The 21077-nt window shown below is 30.9% G+C and overlaps 1 pseudogene; it reads right to left on the bottom strand.

Annotated features, from left to right (window-relative positions):
• Positions 1-21077, bottom strand: part of LOC143641369 (cadherin-12-like) — an 89703-nt pseudogene that overhangs the window by 45322 nt on the left and 23304 nt on the right.

A 21077-nucleotide genomic window follows, 5' to 3' on the forward strand; every position in this document is an offset into this window, starting at 1 on the left:
CAATCCTATTGCAGGATCAATGTAAGGAAAAGGGGATTTTATTATCCCTCCACAGTGCTATTGTAAGTTATAGCTTTATGGGAGGGAGGGAAAGAGGAAGGGAGGGAGAGAGAGAGAGAGATTAGTGAGGAGGTATCCATAGAAAAGAGCTCCATGCAAAGTCTGAGTTCTGGGCAATTCCTTAATTCATCTTACTCTTGGACTGACTAAATGTGTTTTCATTGTCTCAATCTCACATTCAGAATGAAAAGTCATTACAATAAGAAAAAAAATTGCTTTCAAATAGCAAATGACAAAACCATCCATTTTTAAACACTAACTTTGGGGACAGAAATTTTAAAATAATTATAACATGGCTGCTACATTCTAGGCACTGTGAAAGTGTCTTAAATTAACTAATTTGGAAAATCATTCTTTGAACTTCATTTATTAAATCTTTCATAGATTAAAAATTGAGATTTGTTAGTTTGTGTGACATATCCAATAGCTTATCTGTGGTAAATGTTGCAAGGAGGACTGATACAGATGTTTGGTCCAAATCCTACAGCACTTCCTCTATTCTTATATATAATTTATAGCATCGTATTCTATATGTAAATCATGATGCACTTTTGGTCAGAAAATTGTTAATTGTTAGTTTTTGTTTTGTTTTCAAGACACATAAAAAGAAAATATTTCTTATTCTTACCTAACAGCACTACTGCCCACATCCAGGTCTTGTGCAGTTACAGCGCCAATTATGGTCCTGACAGGGGTGTCTTCATAAACTTCCATGGTGTAAAGTGGCTTGCTAAATACAGGAGGCTCATCTACATCCAGAACACTGATCTTCACTGTAGCAGTGTCTTTGAAAGGGCCAGCAGAGTGAAACCGGTGGTCAAGGTGAAGGTTGGAGGCCTCTACTTTAAAAGTATATGCCTTCTTTGTTTCAAAATATAAAGGCTGTAGTGAGGACAAATCCAAATTGAAGTGTTACATTTTTTATAGAATGTGGCATAAACCATGAGCATCATTTCAGAGCAATGCAAGTTGGTATTAATTATACTGGTTTTGAAATGTCTCACTTTTATAATTAGTGTGTAAGTAAAGCACAAGGTCAAACTTTCTGGGTAACTCATAAACATAATCTTTTGCACATATTAAATTTACATAATGTACTTATGAGCATACATACTAGATAGGGGTTACACATTTTATAAAAGCAGTTTGAAATCAGTTAATAGTTTAAGGAAAGCACTTCTCACATCTTATCCAATACTGACATCTAGTGGAAGCAAGCAGTGATAAAGAAATGGAACAAAAATGGAATTGTATAATTGAAAATTTCTAGATTCCATTTGTAAATTTGGCATAACAGCACATTTTTAAGTTCATTTTTCCTATTGTGACATTAGTATCATTTTCTTTTAAATAATTATGAATTAATAAGTCGTTTTATTAGAAAACATTTGTATCAAGATTCAAAATCACACACAATGGTAATTATGAAGAGTGTTGGTCTTTTGTGTTCTCAGAACTCCATATAAATACTGGTTCTCCCATGCATTGTCAGTAAGTATCACCAAGAATTCAGGCTTCCAACATATATGAACAAATTAAAGAAGGCATTGGAACAAACATACAAGTCATTTTCCAGATTTTCAGTAATGCTCAATTTTAACTTGCTACTATTTACATTCACCCTCACTGTAAATGTTAGTTTTATTATGAAAGTAACTGAAAATGCTATATTCCAGAAATATGGTGCTACTATGTTGCTTTGTTAAGTGATAAGCTTAAGTGTAATGACTCAGACTTCTAATCTCCAAGGAAAAACTAAGACAACACAAATTTAACATTAACAGTGAATACGGGGACCCTTAAGTTTCTGTTTGCTAAAGCAGTTCCCTATAGTGTGACCACAATGATTTGCTAATTGCCTTGTCAGCATCTGTTCCTTTATCTAGCACACCAGAGGAAACTAAAGGAGGTTTATTTTCACTTTTAAAGACATGAGTATTATTTTATGTATTTCTTCTGAGAAAAAGAGAAAAAAATCACTTATGTATTTAAAAACTCTCACAATTCAATGAAATCTGCTATGGTAAAATCAGTTATAAGTCTTGTATATGCATCAAGTAAGTCTCCACACAATATTTTTAACGCATGAGACCATACATTTATTCCCCTTTAATTATTCCCTTCATTTTATCAAGTTCATTATATTCTTATTCCTATTTTTATCTTTGTTCTATGCAAATAATTGATTTGACTTTCTGATAATTTAGTCATACCTGTTAACATATAACATTGATTTCTTTCAGTTTTTATTACTTTCCTGTTAGAAATGTTTATTTCTCTTAAAACAAATAGAAATAAAATTGATAATATGGCCACTGGTCCCATGATTAGGAATGAAATATCTAAGAAAGCATAGATAGAGGATAATCCCATGATGATATTTTGACCCATCTAAAGCTTGACTCTCATGCTTTGAGAAAGGAATCAGACTCAAGAAAATACAGCTAATTTACAGAAAAATATGTCAAAATGTTATTTAAAACAAAAAGAAGAAATCAGTACAAATAGTGAGAATGAACAGTTTCGAATAAATAAGACCAAAACAAGACAGGACACATATTTTAAATATTAAGGACTATAATGGTGAATATAAGTTAGGATTATTATGTAAGTTTCTGAGTAGTGAATTAGTAATAATTTAAATTCTTTACAACAATAACTTTCGTTTGGAAAAAGGAAGAAACAAATAACAAATTAAAACTTTCACCACTGAATTAGTTAAAATATAAAAGATTCTGGCAAGGCAAGAGGTATCCCCTTGGAAAAACAGAAAGGTACAAAGGTAAATAAGATTTTTTTTTTCTCTCAGCATTCAATAAATTATAGAATAAAGGCATGTTGTCTAATGGAGAAGTTTGAAGAAGCAATAAATTTCATTTAAAACACCATAGTAGTTGTCTGAAAAAAAGAGAAAAAAAAAGTAAATTGAAAGAGTTCACTGGCTAATTCAAATTAAAGAAAATACAAAGTTCTTCTTGCATGTAAAAAAATAAGTGCTCCATAAATGTTAAACAATGTATTTTCCTGACAGTGAACCCTAACATCTATCTTAGAGCAATCTAATTTTAACAACTTTGGAGTCCTTGATTTCAAAGCAAACTGAGTTGCCCCAGCTCAGACTTATTCTCTTTTGGGCACCAAATCCACGGCTATCCTAAAATGTAGGCATTCTTACCAACTGTTTCCCATCTCTAATTTTCCTCTAGATGTTGAAATGCCTCTGACTATCTGTACTAATGTGTATATTTGTATATATAGCTTATATATTGTATATATAGTTTTATTTTCCCTCTTAATAATACATTACATCTGTCTGGATGAACTTGACTCTTTACTGGTAAACCGATTTCAAGCCAGAGTCAGAAAGAGACTTCTGAAACATTTTTCGCTTTTTTAATTTTACTTTTATTTTTAGGAGATAAGACATGATGTATGTTTTTAAAGAAGTCCTGGCCTATCACAACAGGTAAGAATTTGGCAGTGAGGGAAATAGAGAGTGAGATGAAAGAAGCTTTTTGTACATTTAGATTTTTTTTTTTTTGCAACCAAAACGTTATTTCCTACGAAGATCAAAGAACAGGAGAAAATTGTAAGAGAAATGCCACAATTATATTCTATGTGGACTTCTTCACGACTCTGACCCTTAGGCAAATTCACAAAATGGTGTAACTCTGAAAGAGCAAAGAATCACCAATCATCTCTACTTGCCTGTACTCACCCATCTGACAGACCAAAGCCATATTTGGAGGGAGATTTTGTAATCGACAAAAATTCTAACATTTGATATAATTATAGAACAGAAAAGATTTTTTTTGGTAATTGCTAGAAAATTGGTTCTATTTTTGATGGGATTAAATAAATTTGAAATATTTATTTTTTACACAGTACTTTGAGAATTTTATGACATTGCTCTGGGCATATTTAATTCAGTGAGCCTTTCTAGAAGAATAAGAAAAAGACTGACTAAAGAGAGTTTAACTGAGCAACTTCTTTGGATTTTTCTGTAACAAAAGATTAGTAAGATCAGAACTTTTGGAAAACAATTCACAATATAGGAAATTGTGCTACATAAGACCGTGACTATGGTGAATTGGAGAATGGCATATTTAGTTTCTCTCTGGAATACAAAGTGAGAGAAGGGTCAAATTTTCACCTTTTACTTCTTTTTGTTACATTGCTTTATTTACTCTTTGCTGAAGTCCAGATAATTAAATATACATAAAATGTTCAATGACAAATAATTTTTGTTTCACTTAAAAGGAGGATAAGCTATTTTTAATATTAAATATCAGAATAACCCCCTGGGCTCTTTTAGGCCTCCTGTTGTTTCCAGATAATGTTGAGTGGAAACAGGTACCTATAATTACAGATACATGAGAACTGGGAAAAAACAGCTGTGGCAGACAGAATTCTGAGATACTCCCTATTTTTGTCCCCATTGCCCCCAACCATTTTATGTAATAATTCTGCTCCTTAGTGTGAGGGACTTGTGAATTAAATGGCATATTACTCTTGTCAACTTGTTCAGTTCTGTGGAAAAAATAATATGAATATAGAACTAAGGCCCTTAATCATTTGACATTGACTGAAGACACATTCTGGTGATGTCTGACCTAGCAAATGGTGCAAATGATTCTGGCTGGACTTTTTTTTTTCTCGGTGGTGCTGGGGATTGAACCCACGGCCATGTACATGCAAGGCAAGCACTCTACCAACTGAGCTATATCCCCAGCAGCTCTGGCTGGTCTTGAGCAAGTGAACATGTGAGCACAGGAGCCAGTGTGGCAAGTGCCTAAAGGATACCTATGAGGATTGAGACTTGATCTCAGCCAGGAATTAACAAAACAATCATAAAACCTCAGCAAAGTTAATTCTGCAGGCAACCAGTTAGCTTGGTAAAGAGTTCCAACCTTGTATCAGATTTCAACCTCAACCCACACCTTCAATTCAGCCTGAAAAGCCGACAGTGAAGGACCAGGGATGTGGCTTAGCCGTCTTCCCATCTATAATGTTATTGCAGCAGTTTTCATGATGAGCATCTATCAGTTTTACCAACAAAGTGAAGGGAACACTCCAAAAATGAACAAAAAACAATGTATCCTTGGCATTAAGGCTGTACTCAATCACTTTGTAGGTCTTCACAGTCAAGAGAATAGAAAACTGTGAAGGGACACAAATGAGCGAGGAGTGTAATGTTTTACAAAATGTACTAGTCCCTTTCAAGATAAGGAGTTAGAAAACAGATTTAAATCAGACTGAACCATGATGAAAATACATTAGAAAAACACTCTTCCAAAGCAAGTTTATATACCAGCTGAACAATAAAGATAAGATGTTCAGAACACATATTATTTTGAAAGAAAGTCAAGTTTTCCATGAGTTAATTTTATGATCAATAAAGTCAATTCCTCTCTGAGAGAAGAGATGGGAAAGCTTATATATATATAAAATCTCCATTGAAGAAGGAATTAAATTCAATATTTCACTAAAAATAATCAAAGATTTGATGAATAATTGATGTTCTTGTACCACATGAGAAAGTCCCTATAGTGAAGAAGCATGCAACAAAATAAAATGTGGATATTTTAAATATAGGCTTTACTTTTGACAGTGTTCACAGTATTTCTTATACAGTTAAAAATTATATAACTATAAATAAAAAATTGCCATTTTATTTAAAGAATAAAATAAACACTACATCCAACTTATCTCTAAAAATATTACAACAGAACTACTTATTTAAAATGGATTTAGTTTTTCTTTGCAAAGTTATTGCATTCCAGTCTTTTGTAATACTGAAAATATTTTGACGGTCATTTAGCAAGTACCTGAAAGACCATGGACATTAGTTCAATGTCTGTTTTTTAGTGACAATAATTTCTGGAACAAATCTAGTAACAAAGACAAAATAAATCAAAACAAAGGCAATAATGTCAGGGCTTCTTGCTACACATTGTCAATAATAATTTTCATAAAATGACAAAAGGTTTCATCAAGTATTATAAATGCTTAAGTGAAATATATGAGTCACATACATGTACAGTATAAATCATTCCTATCTGGAGAGGCCAGTTATTTTTTTTTGTCACATATCATTATTCATTGCAATGAAAGTATATGCTTTTCAAAATACACCATAGTTGAAAATAAGCCATGTGATTTTGAAAAATGTATCCTTCTTCCATGCACTTCAAATTTCCCATTAATGAAATCAATAAAACACTGCTTTTCTTATATACTTTGCAAAATATTTTGAACTTTATATAGTACGTAAGTGAACATGAAATGTTTTTTGTCTTATCCAACAAAACATTAATACCCTATATATTTTAGAGATTTTCTTTAACAAACAGGACAAAACATAAACACGATAAAGAACTTCAAATAAGAAAAAACAGATATGTCATAAATGAGTGTCATAAGTACAACAAGTGCTGTTGCAGAAATGCTGAAATTTTGTAAAATAAAGTAAGAGACAACCAGTTTGGGAAGGAGGGCTCAAAAAAACCGTTGATGATAAGCAAGGGAGATAATACTAAGTAACAGGAAAGTATTGAAATTCCTGTGAGCAAGAGACTTCCATGAGAATGTGGAACAGCTCAACAACTCAGGTAGACACCTGCAGTGAATTTGGTGTGGGTGAAAAGGAGCTTGTACATGTGTGTGACAGTGTGTACAGAGGCTGGTAAAAGAAAATATGCAGCCTGCTTTTGACTTTTCCAGCAATGGGGACCAGATAAAAGTCTAAGTAAGATAATCAGATGTAGTTCCCACCCTTCATTCACAGGATGAAAGAGTTCCTGAAGGAAGATAAGGGGTGAAGCTGGCAAATACTTAGCAGTGTTGGATGGGAGTATTAAAGAAGGATATAAGCCACAACATTAATTTCTGCTCAGAAGAAATCACTGGCTAAGCTCTTGCCCTGTTTTTGGAAAACAAAGGTCTAAGGGAATGGTAGAAACCTAAGAAGCATTCTGGACTTTTTGTTAAAAAAAACTAGAAAGGACAAAAATAAGACAGGTCACATGTTTATTGGAGAAAAAGAAGGAATATGGCTTTATACATTTTGAGGTTGAAAAAAGCATTAAGAAATATTCAAATAGAAAAATCTGCAAAGCAGTAGAAAAATTGGCCTTGGTTTTGTTAATTCGGGGTTAATTTAGAGTTGAATCTATTAAGAAAAGTTGGGCAAGGTATTTAAAGAATATAAACAAGGTTTAGAAATTAAAAAAAAAAAAACAAGAGAAAGACAAATATTTGGAAAAAAAACAGGAACATAATATTTGTAGAAACAACATAAGGAGTACCCCTGTCTCTGAAATTAGGAATGTCAGAGTTATTAAAAATAGAATTTTAAATTTTATTAATTTTTTTGAGCATATAAATTAGTCTACAATTTATTTTCATTTTATTCCTAAGAGATATTCTAAAATTTACCACATGATGGTGCTGTTACCAAGTCATATAGTGTGGAAATAATTCTCAGTCATATAAAATGATAAAATTAATGAGTTTTACTGATTCATGAGTAAATATAAAATATAGATGCCCAATGGAACCAATTGAGGCCACAGCCTATTTATAAAATCGTTCTGTTGAAAAGTCAAATATTTCATCTCCTATTTAAAAATCCTTCTACTTTACATTTAATGTGATCTTTAGTTATGTAAATTCAAAATAAAAATATGCTAAGATAACATCAAACTGGTTAAACTTTTTAATTTCAAAAAATGTTTTACTTATTTTATAGTAAATAGGCCACTACTTCATCATTCTTCATTTTAAACAGATGCCACCACTACTTTGTAGTTCTTAACAGACATTTTTATAGAGATGGTACAGGACTCTTTCTGAAATTCTGCAGGATATTAAACTGTTCTTTGTATTACTGAAGTATTCACTCTACTGTTTTAATTACCTAAGTTTTCATTCAGCAACAAGCAAACCAAAGTGTTTCTCAATATATTTATCCATTTAGAGTTTTTTAACTAATGTGAATTCCTCTTCATTTTTATATTCAATAAGTATATATTTTATTTTTATTTTTCTCATAGGGAGTAATTACTAAGATATAGTTTATTTGTCTTTTAAATATAAGAATTTTTTTGAATTTAAAACAGCTGATTTTCTAATTGCAAATATATCCCAGCTCCTAGATTTTAAGATGTGATTGAAACTTTCAGAAGCATTATTCTAGTTTTTCTAGTGTTGGTATTGCTATATTATTCAAAAACACATAAGAGAATTTTAATTTGTGTATACTTTGTTCAGTGTAACATGCAAGAGTAGAGTAAGAGTTGGTTTGGGTTTTTACCAGTATTGTGTGCTTTGGAGAGATTTACAAATTTTCCTAATTTTACTCTGAATTCAACGTAATACAGTGAAATGACAGCTTTCTTCATTCTCCTCAGCTTATATAAACCTGAGTTTCATTTTTATATATCCTCACCCTACAGAGGAAAAGGAGAGAAGTATACAGTAAAATAAAACTAAATAAAAGATTTTGAAGATAAAACAACATTGAAAATATGTGCTTCAGAACATTGAGCATTTGAATGTATTTTAAGTGGGTTAAAAAAAGAGAAGCTCTGTTAAATTGAAGAATATATTATTTCATTCCTCTACTGCTGCTTAAAAGTTTGTCAGCCAAAAATTTAAAATAACTCATCTTTAAAATACAGCTATGTATTCATATGTAGGATATATATTTATGGATTTCCTAAAAGTATTTAGTATACATAAAAATATGATTTATGTAGGAACTGTCAAAAAATAATTTTAAGATCATATGGAAAATTAAAATACTACTGTTGATGTTTACATTCATATTTATTTTTGCTCATTTCATTCTTCAAAGACCAATAATAAGTGCAAGATAAAGTTTTCTGAGAACCTACTGCATGTAATGCTTGAATAGTCTTATTACATGAGCTTTAACCAAAAGGATTCTGTATTTTAAATACAGCTGCCATTTTAATTTATTTTGAGTTTTCCATGCACTTTATTCAGCTGAATATTTTTTCCATTATTCCTTTTTCATAAAATCATACCACCATGTTTGATATATATAATATATATATATATATATATATATATATATATATATATATATATGTGTGTGTGTGTGTGTGTATGTATGTACATAAGCACATTTCATGCAATCCAACACGTAGATAGATGTTAGATATTTCAAAAATTGTGTTGCAAAACTTACTTCTTAGATTTAATAGATGTAGTCTATAGATTGCATTTTTTTCAACAGAATAGGTTACTAGGTAGAGATTGCCCCTGGTGGATCCTTATTTAGAGATCACAGCAAGTTAAAACATTGAAAGTGACTCCAAGTATTCTGTCAGGCTTTGTAAGTACTGAATTGTTTGGTGTAATGTTCTACATGATAAAAATAGTTATAACAATATGTTTTGACTGTTTCTTTAAATTTAGCCAGAATCACCAATTCTCGCAGTCTTTACTTCTATGAGCATCTCAATCTGTTTCTTGGATTAATTTCAGTGATCTTTTCACTGGGCTTTTCTCAGCCTTACTTAAGTAAGTCTTACTTGCTTAAGTCTGATTTTCCTCAAAGCATACAGAGTAAACTGACTCTATTAGAACAGAGGTGATTTACATATAACTCCCCTCATTATTACCAAGCTCAGAGTCCTTGACCTGACCTACAAGACCTCCATCATGGGACATTGAATACCTTTTCTCCAATCAACATTCCTTTTATTCACTGACCTTTCCAGTCTCTTTGTCCATCAGTCCCTCCTCAGAGAGAGATTTTGCAATTGTTGCTTAGTTTTTCTGAACACATGTAATGTACACAGTTGTTGTTCATCTGTCTTTCTTCAGAAATATGCTTATATTTCACCATAGCCCCAAAGTCTTCTTGACCTTTACTATAAGACTGCCTTTCACATTCCTGTAATCTTTTTACCTTGAATTATGCCTATCAGCTTGAATCTATCATTGCTGATAGAGATATTTCATGTGTCAATTTTCCGATTTTCCCAATTGAATGGATGGAGCTGGAGAACAGGGAATGTCTATCTTTGAGTCCAAAATGGATCTGGGACATGGTGGCTACACCATAAATATCCCTTGAATGATGAAGGGAAAGGTATAATCACAGATTTATTTGGACAAGGAGTTTTATGCCAGTAAGATGAATGATTAATTTACCTCAGGAGGAAACACTGTTTTGTCTTTTTTAGAGATACATTTTTCAGATTGATTATCTGCATTATGTAATTCAATTTTAATAAGGCATTTCCATAGTTTTATAAATCTCAAAGTCAATCCAATAATTTTTTTTTAAATTCTCAAAAATTCAAACAAAAAATGATGTAGCACCTACTCACTATTAATCTTTCCTTGGACTGAAAATGCATTTTTACTGATTAATAATAGTTAAGTTTTTTATAATTTATAACTGCAACACTTCCTTTAAATATTATATTTTTGACTTCATAAAATAATAAAGAAATATAACACTATTTCTTTCCAAATATATTTAAAAATAAAGATTTTTCTGATTGACATCTAATCATCAGTTACTTACAGGCATGGATGAAAAATAGGTGTCTATAAAAGTAAATATAAAATATATAAAACTACATTGATGAATATAAAATACTTTTATAATAGCAAGATGAAAGAATATTTAAATGTAGATATGCATAATTTAGTATTAATTCTGTCACTCAGATTAACTTTGTAAATCTAATTAATTTAATGGTTAAATTTTAAATTTTAAGATACTATTTATTATCATAAATAGTAAAATATTTTCTACCATTTTTAGTATTATTAGCTTATTAATATTTGTTACAGTTGTTTCATTTGGATTGATTTTGAAAAATATTTAAATATTATACTTTTACATAAAATTAATAAGAATATTCACTGATATGTTACTGAGTAGAAAAGAGAAATACTAAATAACAATAGAGAAATACACAAGAATCATACACCTTTTTTCTTTGTGTAATTCTCAAATTCAGCATTAATGCATAATTTTAGATGGTATCATGTGTGTTAACTAACTTCTGGACTAAGTACAATTTATGTACATTTGTGGGAATAAAAACAAAATGACTATCTATATGAAGCTTAGATTTACTTTTATGATGATTTTCATTATAATTCATAGTGTTTCTTATTAAAATTCAGAGCTCCTAACAAATATGAGAAGAAAAGACTGATTAATAGCACTGATTTCAAAAATATTTCTTCTGGGTTGAAATGTTCATAAATAGTAACAGAAATGACATGTACTGCAGTTTGGGGTTAAGAGAGTATACATTGTACAAGGAGAGGGGGAAAGAAGACCTAAATTTAATAAGATTCACTTTTTTGCTATACTTCACTACTCAAAATTCATTGTTTTCTTCATTATAATGGAAGCAATCTACATGCCTCCAATGGAATCAGGTTTCTTTCTCACATTTACACACTCCTTCATGTGCCACTACCCAATAAAAGACAAAACTACATATTGGGCAAGTAACAATTTCTTTCAAGGGTCTGAACAACTTTGCTGTCCTCCTCCACTGCTCTTTCCACTCTCCCTTTCTTTCTCTTGCTCTAAAGTTTGGCCAGAATCACAATTCTCTCAATCTTCACTACTATTAGCATCTAAATCTCTTTCTTGTATTATTTCAATGATCTCGTCACTGGGGATATTTCTAGTCTTACTTCCTAACTGATAAAAGTAAAAGTCTCTGTAGGCTTTTTTCTTACAGAATTCTCAAGTCCATTATTATCCTTTCTTATTTCTTCCACTTCTGCACTGAATAAAACTTACCAACAATAGTGTTTCTCCACTGTGATATCAACTCTCACCAATAATGTGCTAACTTAGATATTTATACTCTGTGTTCTCCAAAAAGTCATGAAATGTCAAGATCAAATTTGGTAAGATAAAAGTTATTGATTGTTTTTTTTATTTTTAAATTGATCATTTTTGTACATATATTGCTATAAAATTAATTAGAAATTAAACTCTGATAAGAGTGTTAAAAAAGTACAGAATCAAATTATTATGCTTCAATTTTCAATATAAATCCATATTTGTTAAATCATAGAATAACACTATCTGTGGGAGTGAATATTTCATAATAATTACTTTTTTATTTAAAATATTACTAATTAAAGTAAAATTAAAATTGCTTATACTCTTTCATTTTCTTTAATTATTTTTACATAGTAAACTGTCAAAACCTTTGTTTATGTACCTTTTTTAGTTTGATAACTCCTTCTTGTGTATCCTCATCTGTGACGATGTCAAACAAATTCCCTCCATCTCCGGGAACAATAGTGTACTCAATTTCTGCATTTTGTCCAAAATCAGGATCCAGAGCTCTTATTTTTCCAATAGCTGAGCCAACAGGAGAAGATTCAGGAACTTTCAGATGGAAGATGCCTGATAAAATATATGTAATTTGCATTGACAGTGAACTAGTAAAGGAAGATTATCAGGTTTGAAAAATGTAGACTGCACAAAGTAAATCAAATTTGGAACATTATAGAGCAAAATGCAAAGGCAATTTGCTGTCAAGGATTATGATTATATGTAATAACTTCATTTTCACTTCAGTAGACCTGCTTTTGATTTTTAAATGGGTATTATAAATAATAGAGTGTGCTATATTAAAATTACTGTGTGGAAATATTTTAATATGATGGATATCAAATTATACCTTCTATGTGAGGGTAAAAGTCTTCATAATTGTCACCAAAGTAATCAATACCAATAAAATAGAATCTAAAACACAATAAAAAGATATATACATATATATATATATTTATATATATCTATCTATATATATATATATATAATTAATAAATTGATAATAAATAGATAATAGATAGATGGATAGTTATTTATGAATTTGAAGGTTATGTATACAGAAAGTAACCATTACAATGACTATGAATTCATCTTACAATGAACTGAAATGATAAGCTGTACACTAATACAAAATTCTACCTCGATGAATTTAAATAAGGCATATTGGAGACAAAGATTCAGCTCATTTTTTTAATAGGTAGAGAGAGAGAGAGAGAGAGAGAGAGAGAGAGAGAGAGAGAGAGAGATTTAATATTTATTTTTTAGTTTTTGGCAGACACAACATCTTTATTTGTATGAGGTGCATCAAACCCAGAGCTGCACGCATGCCAGGCGTCAGCTCATTTTTAATACATATTAACTTGGCATACTTTCTAATATTTAAACTGAGTACATAAAGTTTGAACTCCCCAATTTTTTTCTTTTTCTCATTAAAGGAGAAAAAATTAAACTGATCATTTTTACCACCAAATAGAATACTTACATTACATGAAATATGTACTGGATCAGAAAAAAATGTAAAAAAAGGAATACTTATCTGTGGAAAATATTCCAGAACTATGAAAATAGTAGACATAATTTAAAACCTTTGTCAAAAATTTAAGGTTTAAGATAAAGAAAATAAATAAGACATACTATTTTTTGAACATCTCATCAAAGTGAATATTAATGGGGTAAACAATAATATTCAAATCAAAGTTAAAAATTTTAGCAGATGCTAAAATGAATGAAGAAGTTCCATGTTTAATTTTGATACTGGAATTCCAGTTTCAAATTCTATAAAAAAATTTTGAATGTCACTTTCCCATGGACAAACAAAGTGCAGTGATTAAGTTCTTTTAGAATTCTAGTACATATGTGAATATTGAGTTATGACGGCACTCAAGACTTTTCTTGCATGGTGAAGTTCACTCAACAAATTACTTTTTAAACTTATAATTATTTGCTTCAAGATGGCATGAAAAATTATTAAATTAAGTCACTTCATTTTTCATTACCAATTATTTTTATAGAATATATAGTTATTTCACAATCAGTTGGCAAAACTTGGTAATCTCATCAGCCCTGGTAACAGTTAAATTTTGCCAGCTACCCTCTACCTCCCAAATATTTCCCATTTTTTCTTGTAAATTATTTTGAAATCTGCCTTATTTTAACTGACATCGAAAGAACATCACCTCAATAGAACACACATTCTGTCTTAAGAGGGCTAAATATCCACCTATATCTTGTTTATTTGATGCACAAGAAAGAAGGTATATATATATTTGGGGTTGGTACCAGATATTGAATTCAGGGGCACTCAACCACTTAGCCACATCCTCAGCCCTATTTTGTATTTTATTTAGAGACAAGGTCTCACCAAGTTGATCAGCGCCTTGCTTTTGCTGAGGCTGACTTTGAATTTGCAATGATCCTGTCTCAGTCACCTGAGCTGCTGGGATTACAGGCATGAGCCACTGTGTCCCACTAGAAGGTATAGTTTATACTGACCTAAAATAATTGTGAGTAAGTAATTAATTGTTTAGTATTATACATGTAAGATGACTTTCTAAAAGAATACACCATATACAGTTTAAATAAGTAAATATACAATACAAACAAATGATAATAAAACTTTCTAATGACAATGTTGGAGCATTAATATAGACTTTATTAAGGAATCATATTTAATGAAAGTCATAGTAATTGATCAAAGTAGCCATTTCTCATAAACTAGTATTATTTTCATTAGGTTTTATTTGCCAAACAACACAGTTGCTGCCAGATGTTCAATGTTCACTAAATTCTAAGCAGGGTTTGAAACCTAGGCCACCAGATCAACTAGAAAAATCAAAAATGAAAGGATTAAATGTTGCCCAATTGTCTCCAAGAAGGATAAAGTGGGAAGTGGGACATTCAAGGGCAATCTGTCTTTTATCAAAAAGTGACAAGTACCTAGTAGAAATTAATGTGACCATTGTCACCTACATTCTTCAGATCACAAATATTTCTCAATAAGTACAGATTTGAGGGACTCCTGAGTTTTGAGCAAGCATGAAGATACTTGAATTTATTTTTAGTGTGGCAGTAAGGCATGGGGCATAGTCACTCAAGTTTTACTCAACATCTCAAAGAGAAAATTCAGAGAAAAGGAACAGAGCACAGAATATATGAGATATTTTTCAATTCCTTTTGAATTTTTTTTTCAGAGTAGAAATTAGAAGTTTATTAAGGGACAGCACAAAAGACTTCTCCCGGAGGAAGAAGGGGACCCAAGAAGTGGAATCCCCCTTTTAAAATTTTTAATGTCAATTAAATGTAAATATGATTTATTAGGAAGTGAGTCTACAACATTTGATTCTCACTGTGTGATTGGGATAAAAATCAGTAGAAAAAATAAAACCCTTAAATTGATAGTATGATTAGTCACAGTTCAATCTCATGGTCCATCAGTGTTAGAGTCTTAAATTTTTTGCTGAAAAAATAGAGAAATGGAGGTTTAAGTTGAATGAGTACTATAAATCTCCCTCTAATAGGATATTTAGTTAGGAAATTTATTGTTAAACATTACAATAAAAATTGATTTGAGAGCAATAGCATGATGCTCTATACAGGGGATTTCTGTTGGGTTGGTGAGGATACCTCCCTGAGGAGTGCAGGGCAGGTGTTGGATGATATCTTTAGGGAAATAGGAGGATATAAAGAGCATAGGGTATTTCTGCAGACACTTTCCAATATATTCAGTGAGAGCAGCTTCAAGTTGCGTATTAAATTTTATAAGGTAGCTTTTCATTTGAAAAGTATAGAAGCAAAAATAAATAAATTGTATATTGAGAAAAATAATAAAGACTAGAGTCATGTCCACTGGATAATGGTTAGTAAATATGGAAAGTCTAGCCAGAACTGAGACCCTCTATTGTGAGAAAAAGCACTTTAAACTTTGAAGGGTACCAAATAATGCAGACTAGAGATGAAATAACCCCCCTTGAAGACACTATGCTGAGATGTGAATTTTATGCTTTAAAAAAGAACACTTAATGAGGCCATTAACAATAAATGTGAAGATAGCTATACTTTGTAGTACTCTGTCAATATAAGTTATAAGTTATCTAAGCAGTTCTTTTTGAGAATTGTCATCTCAGAGCATTCTCACAAATTTCATTAATATTTAATGGCTTTGGAAAACTTGTGGTAAATTCAGAGTGGCATTGTCCATATATGGTTGATGTAACAGCATTTGACTAATCTGTATCCCTTAAAATTAAGACATAATAAAGAAATTATTTATCACTTACATTTCTTCTGTGCATCGAGGTTTTAGTGCATGTACTTAAAAAATATAAATAATGTTTTAATTTACTGAGAAAATATGATATAACCAAATATATTAAATGAATGAACAATTTATAAATATCATAAAAACTTTCAGCAATGTGAAAATTTTTTTAAAAAGATGAAATAAATTTTTACAAATTTACTTTTAAAATACATTTTATATTTAAAGCAATAAGTCTTCAGATAACAAAAAAATTGTGTAAGAGCTCAACATTCAACTATTTATAAAGATCATTTGTATATGACAGGTAATAATTGGAGCTTAAAAATACTAGAACTTCATTGGATTAGATAAATGAGAATGAAGGGAAGGGAGAGATGGGAATAGGAAAGACCACAGAATAATTTGGACATAATTTTCCTATGTTCTTATATGAATATACAACCACTATAACTCCACATTGTAAACCAAAAAAATGGGAAGTTATACTCCATGTATGTATAATATGTCAAAATATATTTTACTGTCATGTATACCTAGAAAGAACAAATTAAAAAATTTAAATACTAGAATGTTAGGGTCTGTAAACAAGTCAAGTTGGCGCCTGGCATTTTGCCAGAGGGAGTGGTTTGTGAAGTAATGCCAGAGAGCCATTAAGTGTGGAGATTCCTTATTGGTTGACTCTTGTATCTAGTTTACGTTAATTAAGATAAGCTGTGTGGAATGTATATATACCCCTCCTGTCTTACAATAAACGGCTCCCACTCCTGCTGTATCAATGTACACAAGTTGCTCGTCACCCCCCCCCCCATTAGTTTGGTGCAGCCGGACTGCGGCACTAGAATGCTAGAAATATGAAATGTTTAAGAATAAATTGATATGAATTATTAAACATTTTAAGAACTCAAAATTGTATCCTTGAGCCCACCTAAATAATTATACTATTTTTTAAAAAAGTTTACATTTAATATTCAGAATGTGTATATGCATATACATACACAATCACCTAACTGTAGATTACATAATTAGATTTAGACATAGAATTGTTTAAATACTGATCCTGTATGTTTTTTCCTTGAAATGCCATCTAATTGCACCTAATTGCATATGATTTGATTTCTTAAGCAAATGTAATAATAGACAAATAATGTAGTATGTCAAGAACATACCAAGAGAAAGCAACCAACATTGTTGTAAATTAAAAAAATAATAATAACTTTATAGAAACTTTACCTATATCTCTGTGACCTTGGGCAAAATATTTAGTGATTCTTTTATTTGTAAGATTGGTGTAATAATAATTTTGATTCATCTTGTAGATTTATTTTCAAAAATTCACTGGTACAATAGTAAATAAAATTTAGTATTATATATATATATATATATATATATATATATATATATATATATATATATATATATATAATAACATACTTTGTATTATCCATTACTACTAATTAAATTTTAAATAATATTTTTATTGATAATGTCCCCATGAATATGCATTATAATATTTTTTTCTATATGAATAACAGTAAGAAAGAGAAAGCTGCATACAAATGTGGGAGAATGAAAAAAAGAGAATGCTGAAAAATTATTTTATATTTTACTAAAATATTTATTTTCTTGTTCTGAAAATTTTAGAATTCAGGAATAACAAAATATTTTGATAGTTTAGTAATATTTTAGGTCCTCTGTCTTCAAAATTCTAAAGCACTTTTTTAATTAAAAAAAAAAAAAGTCCGCAAGAAAAGACCTTTCTGATGACAAAATTGAATTCAATCTGGGCTTAAACCAAACACATTAAACATCTGTAAATAGAACCTCAGGAATGACAAATCTATCCCTACTCAGTCTCAGAATGGCTATGAGACCAGTGACAATAAATTTGAAGAGAACTAGTGTTCATTCTACTCTACTGATATAAGTTTTCTAAAAAAGTTTTGAAATTTTTCATCTTAAATTGTTCACAAACTTATCATTACCTAAAGCCATTGAAAAACTTGTATCAATTAAAAGAGAAGCATTTTCTAGCAATGATTGACTTAGTAAAAGTGCAGGTTGAACACGTTTTAAAACGTCAAGGATTGGGCACCAATAACTTTACTATTTTAGTTAAATTATTTCCCTTTTTAAATACAATAGTAGAAAAAAAGGAAATTCAAAGAACTCAGAAGAGGAAAGGAAAACAAAATGTTTGTAAAATCTAGTGCAATTTAGAAATGTTTATATCTAATACAATCTCAGTTCTCAACAACTAAAAGAGAAAAGAAAGTTTACAAAGGTTATAAATGTCCCTTCTAAATTGTACAAGCATGTACATGAATTGTTAAGTATATATCTAAAATTAATGGATTAAGTTTTATAAATTCTATGTAATGATAGCAATAAATCTTTTCTAAGAGTGATAAGAACTCATCCATCTAAAACTTCTGGTTCTATGCAAATAAGACAATGCAAAAATATAGGGCCAGATGTAAATCATATTTATATAGTAAGTTAATTACTTAGCATGCCTGTAATTCAGGTAAAAGATTAGGTCCAACTGCAGCTTCTAGTAGCTTTGTCCACAGGATGTTGAAGACAATATAAAAATGGATAAACAGATTTTTTATAGTTTTGTCTTTCTCAGAATTCAATAATTTTCTTTTGAATGATTACATAAGAGCATAAATTTATACATATTTATGAGGTTCCCCATCTTTTAAAAATATGTATATATTGTGTAATGTTCAAATGAGTTTAAACATATCTAGGAGTGTTAACAATTTAATGTCATTGAAGAATTTAATTGAAAAATCAGAAATATTAATCTAGCATGGCAACTTCGAAGGTCTGAAGCAATGTTTATAATTCTATTCCATGTATGATATTTAGACTGAGTGTGTGAACTGAGCCAACTTGATATTGGGTCTGTGAGGTCATCTAATAGGAAACAATCCACAGAACCATCAATCCATAGAATCAAACCACAGAAACAACCACATGAAAAAGCTAATAGGCTAAGAATTTCCTGACTTATAATTTTCTTTGTTCAGCTACTCCCACTGTGATCTATCAACTCCAATATCAGAAAGACCACTGGTATATTAATCTGTATAAATTCTCATCTTGTTCCTGTTCTTTCCATATCCACTTGAAAAGTTTGATTTATCATTTCAATAAAATACTAATGTGTGGCCTATATATATTCCCAATGCCCCCCACCTTTTTTGTACAAGGGATTGAATTCAGGGATGCTTAAACATTAAGCCACATCCCCAGCCCTTTTTAATATTTCATTTAGAGACAGGGTCTTGCTGAGTTGCTCAGGGTCTTGCTAAATTGCTGAAGCTGGATTTGAACTTGTGATTCCCCTGCCTCAGCTTCCCAAGCTGCTGGCATTACAGGATAAGCCACCATGCCTGGTTTCTGACATTCTTTTATTACTATATCTGACAAAAGACAACCCTTAATAGTCATATTAATCTTCTAAAGAGGAGAGATGTATGACTAAGAAAAAACAAGAAAGACAGCTAGATATTGGTTTAAATTATGATCATTAACCTAGAATTCACCTTCCTCATTGCTTGCAAAGTATGCAGATGCTAAAGTAACTACCATTCTCTTTTCATTTCTATTTTAAACCAATCCACTCTCCACAAACTCAGCTTTACTAACTTCACTAATTCTTTTCCCAGATAACGACTGTGAACTGTATTTCACAGAATGAAATTAGAATGGTGTTATGTAGATTTTTCACTTTCCCAAACCTGCAAACAATCCCTCATTAATATTCCTGTTATTGGAATAAGTACAGCATGTTCATTTTTCTCCTTCTTCCCCTCTCCATTTCCTCAGTGAATGTCTTTCCTTGGATGAAAACAATGTTGAGCCAGAACATCATCTGCAGCAGTAACTACAATATAGTGGTCAGTTTTTTGTTCCCTATTAATTCTCCAAGATATTACTCCCCAACTGTAGGATACAGCAAAGCTAGGGGTTTGGTGTGTCCTTGTTTTAAGGTATAGTTTTGCTTCTCCAGGTCTGATTTATCTGAGTGGCAGTGATTGAAGAACTCTTGGAAGCATCTCATCCTGCAACCCCCAAGAGCAAGGAATTGCCTCTACTTTGATAGAACACTGCCTCACCCTCCAGATCCCTCAGTGATGCACTCCACGCACAGATTCTCAATATGAGGAAAATCTCCTTTGTAGGACTTAAAATGACTCTTGGGTATTTTTCCCTTCTGCAGCGACATCTTTACCCTTCCTTTTGTTATCATGTAATTATTTTTACAAACAGCTTTCCTTGGGTACTTCAACATTCTTAAACATATGGAAAACACTATCCCAAGGATTTGCTCCCTGTCTGGGAAAATAACAGCAGCCATTGTGATCTGCCCTGGTTGTTGAGGAGGCTCTTCTCTACATACCTGAGGCTAGGAAAAGAGCAACCACACTACTTACTTTGATTATATGGGAACTCTTCATCACTCTCTCAAAGAATACCTCAGCATAAACTTTTTCTATTATTCCCCATACTCTATAAAAAGTGTTTAAAAAAACACACACACACACACAAAATATCTTGTTCTGACTAATGACTCAAGAGCCTTAAATGCATTCTGACATTTTCATTTTAAATTCTACATTTGACTTTGGACAATACTTGGCTAGATGATATTCACTGCATTTTAGCATCATGGTAAAAATTTAAATAATAAACTTTTATCACATCTGTAAGCATCCCCCTCCCGCTATTTAGTCAATTTCAATTGAGATATCCTTCATCTTCCCTTCTTACTATTGAACTCCAGCAATATGCAAATACTGGTACAATTTATCACACAGTCTGTTTTCACAATCAATATTCTTCTTAACTGAGATATTCCCAAGAATAGACAGTGTTCATATTTGATTATTT

This window comes from Callospermophilus lateralis, unplaced genomic scaffold (genome assembly GCF_048772815.1).
Source record: "Callospermophilus lateralis isolate mCalLat2 unplaced genomic scaffold, mCalLat2.hap1 Scaffold_997, whole genome shotgun sequence".
NCBI lineage: Eukaryota > Metazoa > Chordata > Mammalia > Rodentia > Sciuridae > Callospermophilus > Callospermophilus lateralis.